Source organism: Phyllostomus hastatus, unplaced genomic scaffold, assembly GCF_019186645.2.
Source record: "Phyllostomus hastatus isolate PE091 unplaced genomic scaffold, TTU_PhHast_1.1 phas_contig_30, whole genome shotgun sequence".
NCBI lineage: Eukaryota > Metazoa > Chordata > Mammalia > Chiroptera > Phyllostomidae > Phyllostomus > Phyllostomus hastatus.
This window is the reverse complement of record NW_025333841.1, coordinates 9,013,636-9,023,378: the sequence shown is the minus strand read 5'-3', so window position 1 is coordinate 9,023,378 and position 9,743 is coordinate 9,013,636.

Here is a 9,743-nt window from a genome sequence, read left to right as displayed (position 1 = left end):
AATAATAAAGCTTCAGTTTTGTGGATTATGCTATACTTAATCCTAAATTATTTCACATTCCTGACTTTGTGCAAAGTTTCTAATAACCCTGAGATTGGCATTATTATTGTCACATAATACATATGGATACTGAGACTCAGAGTTGGTAAATAGCCTCCCAAGGTCACATAGCCAGGGCCAGGGCCAGTGCTGAAGCCATGTCTCTGACTTCAGAGCTTTTTTCTCTACCATAATACTTATCAACATCAGGGTGACTGTTAGATATTTTTCTCCCATCTGCTATGCAAATAAAGACCACAGCTCTTGTGTGAGTGAATTGATGACTTTGACAGTAATGCAGTATTTCTTCGATGTCAAAAACAGTTTTTCCAGTGTGTTACATGTTTCCTAGATTAGTAAAAGAAAAATTTACCCAGTATATTTTCTCTCAAAGTTATTTACCTTCAAATGCCATGGTCTAGTTGGGAAAATCCACAGTGGAGGCTGATTCTAGCACTTGTGACACATAATTTATACAAGTGTGTGCTTATCTTGGGTTGCCATGTACCTTCAGAACTGAGGTCTTAATATGATACTTAGGGGAAAGAAGTGATTCTGAGAGAGCCAGCATGTTATGTAGGCTGGATAAAATGATAACATTTCCCTGAAAATCCCTCAGTTTGGATGTTTTTGAGTAAAACTGGAAGCAGTAATTAATTTTTCCCTTTTGATAAACAGGGAAGAAAGGTCCTCTGGTCTCTGAGAAACCTCTGCTCTGACACATAGGTAAATTTCTGCCTAGATCATCCCCTACTTAAAATCTCAGATTTAAAAAAAAATCTCAGTCTTAGATTTCTGGCTTTCTACATCTACCTTTTTTTCCCTTTCCCACCTTATGTCCAACAGGCTAACTTTAAAAGCATTTCCTTGACTCATTTTGGCATTTTACTCTTACATTTAAAAGTGCACACAAGATGTGTGCCACCCTTCACACACAAAGGTAGTGTCATTGGCCCCTGTGCATGTGCATGGCTTCATCTATACACCTAGTAATAATCTTATGAGATTCTAGTTGAAGGGGCATGTGGAATTAGCAGATTGATCAAGGTTTGAAACAGGAAAGTTGAGGCTCAATAAAGCTAGAGACCATAAACCTCATTTACATTTTTCTCTACAGTTTTGAGAAATTGGACAGTGGCTTGATAGGCTCTGATTCACCAGCTGCTGCCCACCCTCAACACCCCACCTCCTACCCCCACCCCTACCAACACATACCCATTCCTGAACTTTACCATCTGGAAGAATGAGAATTGCTTTACATGGGCTGTAAACTTACTTACTTGAAGAATTCCTGTCCTGAAAAAAAGAAGTGACAATTTCCTTTTACTGGTAGCAAAGACTATCTTTTTAGATTCCAAATAAGAATGTTTGCACATCCAATTGAGACCTATGTTTATGCATTTCCATTCTAAAAATCAGTATCATGTGTAACACTGAAAATAAAATCATCCCTTCACAAATAAATGCTAACTAGAATATAAGAGTTATTTTACTGCCATACAAACAATAACCTCTGTCCTTTTCATAATTGTTTCTCTGGCTTAACATAATTACTTAAAAATAATTTTGTAAACCACTTGTTTTTTCAAAATGTGAAGTAATAATGCAATGGCCCATTTCAATTCCTTTAATGCATGAGATTTTAAAATAATATGTCACTGAATTTTTATAAATTAGTGATGATTATAGAAATGAATGAATTATAGCATTTTCATGAAAATTACAATTTTAATCACTATTTACTTACATATTTAAGACTAAATTAAGCCTCAAAGATCTTCTCAAAGAGAAGTTTGGTTATTTTTTCTTCATTTTAGTGATTATGCATGCTTGGAAGCAAGTTGAGTCTATTTGCAGCAGTTAGTTACTTTTTAGGTGAAAAGTAATCTCTCCACTAATCTTTCAAAATGAGAAGCATTTTTTTAATTAAAGAGAGGGAGAGAAACATCAGTGTGCAGTTGCATCTCATTCACTCTCCACTGGGCACCTGGCCCACAACCAAGGCATGTGCCCCATCTGGGAATCAAACCAGAGACCCTTTAGTTTACAGGTTGGCACTCAATCCACTGAGGCACACCAGCCAGGGCAGAAAGCAATTATTTAGTGCTACTGCAAACCTGAACTGAGAGGACACCTGGGTTACAATCCTGGCTTTGACTAGCTAGCTGTGTCATCTTGAATAAGTCTCTCTCTCTCTCTCAAACACACAAACACAGATGCACACATGCATACACACACACTCTGGGTCTCAATTTCTTTATCTCTAATATGAGATGATTCCTAAGGTCATTTCCTGCTCTAATAGCCTGTATTTTGAAACAAATGTAGTAGTTATGACATGACCTCTAGACGGTTACCATACTGGGGTTCAAAGAAGAGGACAGGGTCTGGACAACTGAAGAACAGAAGAAAGAACCATGGTGGCCATGGGTTTGCCATTCACCTGCAAAGAGTGTGGTTAGCCGAGTGCCTTCATCTATTAGTAGTAACTTAGGATCTGCTTAGGCTATGATCTTCCCAGAGAGCCCCCAGCCAGTGACTGAATATTTTAAATGTACTAGGGCTTGGCCATTTCTGCTCAGCATGGTACTCCTCTAATGGGCAATATTTGTTCTAGATTTCCTGTTGAATCATTTGAGACTTTGCCAGATTTGCATCATGGGCTGAGTTTCTTCCCTACTCAATTCTGCTTCCTCTTCATTTTTTCTTTCACAGGTGTTACCCACAAAGACCCTATAAACTTCTCATGTCCCTAACTTTTAGTGCCTGCTTCCTGGAAGACTCAGCTGAAAAACATATAGCACTATTTTTAGATCAGAAACAGAAAGAAATCTCAAGACTTATGGAATAGATGCTAATCAGACTAGACCAGCTGGAGTGGAACATTCAGGTTGATAAACAGTTGAAAATCAAACTTCAAAGGTAGATTTGTGGGGTCAGATTAGTGAGGTTGATTGACACTGTCACACAGAGGTAGAATTAAAGTTGATGCCAGATTAGAGCCCTAGGTCAGTCTCGGGCATATGTTTTTATTTACTTTTTATTTATTGATTTGAAATAGAGAGAAATGTTGATTTTTTGTTCCAGTTATTGACACATTCATTGGTTGATTCTTGTGTGTGCCCTGACCAAGGATTGAACCCACAACCTTGGCATATTAGGACAATGCTCTAACCAACTGAGCTACCAGGCCAGGGCCCAGGCACATCTTAAATCACTTACCAGGCCAGCACAGAAGATGGTTACTTCTGCAGACCTATGTGGTCTATGTAAATCAATGATTCCTAAAAGGCCCACTGGATGCCTCATTGTCACCTGGGGAGCTTGATGAAAATGAATACTCCTCAGTTCTGCCCTAGACTTACTGAATCTGAGTTTCTGAGGATAAGAAACACCACCTCCATCTCCCTCTCCTCCCTATCCTGTAGATATCTGCTGCATAAAAATGTGAGTGTGCTCACCATTACTGAACTGTACACTTAAAATGGTTAAGATGATAAATTTCACATTATGTGCTTTTTACCACATTTGAAATAAATAAAACCAGCCTTAGAAAGTTCTGGGGACTTTTAAGCAATGTCCAAGAAATTTTAAAAAAGGAGAGAGTAGAAGAGAGGTGATGAACATGTTATGTTCTCTGTTTTAACAGTGTAAGTTTTTTTTTATTTGCCCTTATCCTTGTAGTCAATGCAGATCTAGAATCTTCAGACTGTAAACCTGAATCTATTGTACTCCTGACAAAGTGAGTAATAAAGGCACAGAACTCATAATAATAGCAGGATGAGGGAGTTTAACATTTTCTTGCACCTATAATCTACATATGGAACAACCCACAATAATCTGAACCCTTAAAGTGCCTCTTAAAGAATCATTAACTTAAGAAACATTTATGTGTCAGCTATATTTGGATGCACCACTAGATGGTACAAAAACCTAGTTTTCTGGTAATGATTTGCTCATATTATGAAGGCAATGACAGAATATTTAATTTGAAATACTCTGAATGTGTTCTTTGTGAAATTGGAAAGTGACATACATTGAAATAACATCTGGAGAAAATAGCATTACATTATCATTTTCTGTTAGTTTGCTTCCAGCTTGCTAATGGCAGAAAAGTTACTTTTGAGAACACAATTGGAACACATTTTCAAAATTTTCTAACCCTGGGGCTTCAAGTCTCAAAGCCTAATTGCAATAGTGGTATGTCCACTCTAACTAGCTTAACCTCAATAGCTAGTAGAATTATTGTAAGTATGATAGAAGCATTTCCAGTTCAAAAGAGCTTGGTACCTTGGGAGTATATTGTTTTTTTCCCCTTGAAAACAGAAATGCTTTGGAGTTCCAAATAGGGAAATAGCAGGATTCTATTTATTTAAAGTTTTTAAAAAATAAGCAAAACAAATCTATGGTTTAAAACATCTAGGTTCTAAATGGAATAAAACTAGAATTTAAAAATGAAACCAAAACAAAAAACAAAAAGAACTTCCATCTGGAAATTAAAAAACAAACAAACCTCTATTAAACAACTTAGTTAATAGGTGAAAGAATGAGAAATTATATATTTTTGAAGAATAATTGTAATTAAACCACTACATATCAGAATCTATGGAACACATTTAAAACAATGGCCAGAGGAAAATTAATAGCTCCCAAAACCTACATCAATAAAAATAAAATAATTATTTTTCAACTAAAACATCATCAAAATCTAAAGGGAATCAACTGTATAGGAAAATATATTTGCCAATGATATATCAGACAAGGGTTTGATCTCCAAAATATATGAAGAACTCACATGACTCCACTCCAGAAAGACAAATAATCCAATTAAAAATGGGCAAAGGACCAGAACAGACATTTCTCCAAGGAGGATCTACAGAGAGCCCAGAGACTTATGAAATAAACTAGTTATCAGAGAGATGCAAATTAAAGCCACAATGAGATACCATTCCACACCAGTCAGAATGGCCATCATAAACAAATATACAAACAACAAGTATTGCAGAGGATGTAGGGAAAAGGGAATCCTAGTGCACAGTTGGTAGGAATACAGACTGGTGCAGCCACTGTAGAAAACAGTATGGAATTTCCTCAGAAAAGTAAAAATGGAACTGCCTTTTGACTTGGCGATTCCACTGCTGGGATTATGCCCTAAGAACCCTGAAACACTAATTCAAAAGAACTTATGCACCCCAATGTTCATAGCAGCACAATTTACAATGGCTAAGTGCTGGAAGCAACCTAAGTGCCCATGAGTAAGTGAGTGGATCAAAAACCTGGTATATTTATACAATGGAATACTACACAGCAGAAAGAAAGAAGGAGCTCCTACCCTTTGCAACAGCATAGATGGAACTGGAGAGCATTATGCTAAGTGAAATAAGCCAGGTGGTGCCAAACTTCATTTAATTTTTTTAAAAGAAAACAGGGAAAAAGCTCCTTGACTTTGGCCTTGGCAATGATTTTCTGGATTTGACAACAAAAAAAGCACAGCCAAGAAAAGTAAAATTATATGAGTGGGACTATATCAAACTAAAAAGCTTCTGCAGAGCAAAGGAAACATTCAATGAAATGAAAAGGCAATCAGCAGTGTGGTAGAAAATATTTGAAAACCTTATAGAGGCATACTTTGGAGATATTGCAGGTCTGATTCTAGACCACCACAATAAAGTGAATATCACAATAAAGAGAGTGACAATTTTTGGGGGGTTTCTCACTGCCTATAAGTTATGTTTACACTATACTCTAGTCTATTAAGTGCACAATGGCATTATGTCTAAAAATTTATATAAATTAATTAAAAATACTTTATTGCTAAAAAATGCTAATCATCTGAGCTTTAAGCAAGTCATAATAGTTTTGCTGGTGGAGGGTCTTACCTCAGTGTTGATGGCTGCTGATTGATCACAGTGGTGGTTGTTGAAGGGAGGGGTGGTTGTGACAATTTCTTAAAATAAGGTCACAATGAAATTAGCACATCGATTGACCCTTCCTTTCACAAACTGTTTCTCTGCAGCAAGCGATGCTGTTTGGTAGCATTTTACGCTTGATATTAGCAATAAGGCTGTTTTGCTTTCTTATCATTCATGTGTTCACTGGAGTAGCACTTTTAACTTCCTTCAAGAATGTTTCCTTTGCATTCACAACTTGGCTAACTGTTTGGTACAAGAGGCCTAGCATTTGGCCTCTCTCAGCTTCTGACATATCTTCTTCACTAGGCTTAATTATGTCTAGCTTTTGATTTTAAGTGAGAGATGTGTGACCATTCCTTTCACTTAAATACTTAGGGGCAATTTTAGGGTTATTAACTTGCCTAATTTCAGTACTGTGTCTCAGGTAATAGGGGGATCCAAGGAGGGAGAGACATGGGGGAATGACCAGTTGGAGCAATCAGAACATACACAACATTTATAGATTAACTTCACTGTCTTATATGAGTGAGGTTTGTGGCACCCCAAGACAATTGCAAGAGTACCATCAAAGATCATGATCACAGATCACTGTAACAAATATAATACTAATGAAAAAGCTTGAAATATTGCTAGAATTACTAAAATGTGACCCAGAGACACAAAGTGAGTAAATGCTATTGGAAAATGGGGCTGATAGACTTGATTGACACAAACTATCAATCTGTAAAAAATCACAATATCTGTGAAACACAATAAAGCAAAGCATAATAAAAATTTATATTTGTATTTGATGAGAGACTAATAATCAAGATATTTAAGAAACTCATACAACTGAGCAGCAAAACAGCAACAAAACCCCCCAAATACCCAGATTAAAAAATGGGCAAAGGGCTTGGATAGATGTTTTCCCAAAGAAGATGTACAAATGACCAACAAGTAAGTATATGAAAAGATACTGAACATCACTAATCATCAGGGAAATGTAAATTAAAACCACATTGAGATATCACCTAACACCTGTTAGAATAGCATCATTAAAAAGACAAGAGATAACAAGTGTTGGGGACAATGTGGAGACAAGGGAACACTTGCACACTGTTGGTGGGAATGTAAATTGGTACAGTCACTAAGGAAAACACTATGGAAGTTCCTTTAACAATTAAAAATATAATTACCATATGATCCAGAAATCCCACATCTGGATTTACATCCAAAGGACATGAAGTCAGTATCTTGAAGAGATATCTATTTGCAGCCTCATGTTCACTACAGCATTATTCACAATATTCAAGATATAGAAACAACCAAAGCATCCACTGGTATCGGTAGACAAATGGATAAGGAAGGTGTGATACACACACACAGAATGAAAAATTATTCAGTCATAAAAAGAAGAAAATCCTGCCATTTGCAACAGTGTGTATGAATTTGGTGGACATTATGCTATGGCAAATAAGCCAGACACAGTAAGAGAGATAATGTATGATCTCACTTATATGTGGAACCTAAAAAAGCTGAGGTCACAAAATCAGAGAGTATAATGGTGGTTACCAAGGGTTAAGGAGTTGGGGGAATGGGGAAGGGTTGGTCAGTTATAAGATGAAAAAGTTCTGAGGATATAACATACAGTTTGGTGACTATAGTTAATTCCACAGTATTATATACTTGAAATTGATGAGTAGATGTTAAGTGCCCTTGCCCCCCGCCACACACACACAAGTGGTGATGAATGTATTAATTAACTTGATTGTGGTAATCATTTAGCAATGTATACATATGTCAAATCATCATGTTGTACATTCTAAATGAATTTTTATGTGTCAATTATACTTCAGTAAAGCTGGAAAATAAAAAAAGTCAGACTCATTTTAAAAGTTTATCAAAAAAGAGAAGTTATAATTCTATTACTCATTTTTCTATTATTCAGTTTTCCCCAGTATATTATTGTGACTCTAATGCTTAGTATAGTATTTTTCAGAGAATAGGCACTCAATAAATGTTGAATCTTTTTTATTGGCTTTCTATATCCTACTATTGAACCTATAAAATTATTAGAATGTCACTATATATATACAATATGAGTAATAGTAATAATTTAAACATTTACAGCACTTTACAGTTTGAGGGTCTTAATCTCTGACTTTCATGTACTTGGGACAGATTGCCTAGATTAGACAGGGGATGTAGATAAGATATTTGTGGGGAGACAGAATCTTCTGACCTGGAAATGGTGGCTATTCAGTGATAACAACAAAGAAAGGAAACATTTTACTCATATTCATCTGGGGTGACTAACCATCCAGGTTTGCTTGAGACTGCCCTGGTTTTAGCACTGAGAGTCCATGGCCCAAGAAACCCTTCATTCCCAGGCAAACCAGGACAGTTGGTCACCCTAAGTCACTTTACATGCATTATCTCATTAACTTTCACAGTATCCCTATCAGGAAGATATTATTATTATTTTAATTTTACTGATGATAAAATGGAGGCTCAGAGAGGTAAAGTCATTTGTCTTGGGTCACACAGCTGGGAAGTCTTGACTCTAGTCCTGGTTGGATTGACTCTAAACTCAACATTCTTTCCAACCCACTTTAGCTGTGGACAACTGAAAGAGACAGGTGACCTCAGCTGTTGGGGACTGGATTATTGAGGTCCTCCTATTAGAAGCATTATTCTTCAACTTCCCCAGAGCATACAGAGGGAATTCAAGACAAGTGTGAGAAGTGCAAGTTAAGATAACTTTCTTGGCCCACAGCCAAAAATTGTGGTTCCATGTAGTCATTCTGGGCAAAGGTGTCCATTAAAGCCTTCCAAAGGGGATAAACTTTGCAGAGTTCTCCTAGGGAAGAAGAGCTAATCCCTAGGATTTATTAAATTCATTACCAAAGGACAAAATTCCAGAAGGGTGAAAGAATTTTCTCTGACAACAGTTTTTAGATAACCTGCCAAGCAGGTTGGCCAAACTCTACCAAAAGTGGAAATTCAGAATCACAGTAACAATTTGACCCAATTATTATTTTTCCCAAATAACATGGAAAGACCTCACAGGAACCACTGCTGTATTTCACTGGAAAATCAGAATCATGACTGTTTTCTGATCTTTAAAGTTCATAAGGCCAAGATCCTATTATAGACTCTAAGTCTCGGGAGAAAGTGCAAGGTTGGAAGCTCCAGGATGGAACTTTCAGACAGAAAGTTCTGTCTGAACTTTCAGGCAGAAATAGCAAAAGAAGAACATGAAAACAAGTAAAGAGAAGACATATCAGAAACAAGTAGCAATGACTTTTAAACCACTGTAAGGGTGTAGGAAATTGCATTCTTTTAAAAAAATTAAAAAGACTTTATTTATTTTTATAGACAGAGGGGAAGGGAGGGAGAAAGAGCAGGAGAGAAACATCAATGTGTGGTTGCCTCTCACATGCCCCCTTATTGGGGACCTGGCCTGCAACCCAGGCATGTGCCCTGACTTGTAAATGAACTGGTGACCCTTTGGTTTGCAGGCCCACACTCAGTCCACTGAGCTACACCAGAAAGGGCAGGAAACTGTATTCTTAAGAGGTACCATGGAGGGACATTCTAGAATCAATAATAAACACACCATTTGAACATTTCCTAGATTTTGTTTCAACTGTACATCAAAGCAAGGTAATGCATCCTCTGAACCATGGTAGGTGAGACAAACCTCACTGTGACATGTCTGCTCATATCACTGCCACTGGGTTTGAATTCTTCCTCAAAATCCTGAAGGTCAGTCTTCAAGACTCTATTAACTAATACCATAATATATAACCA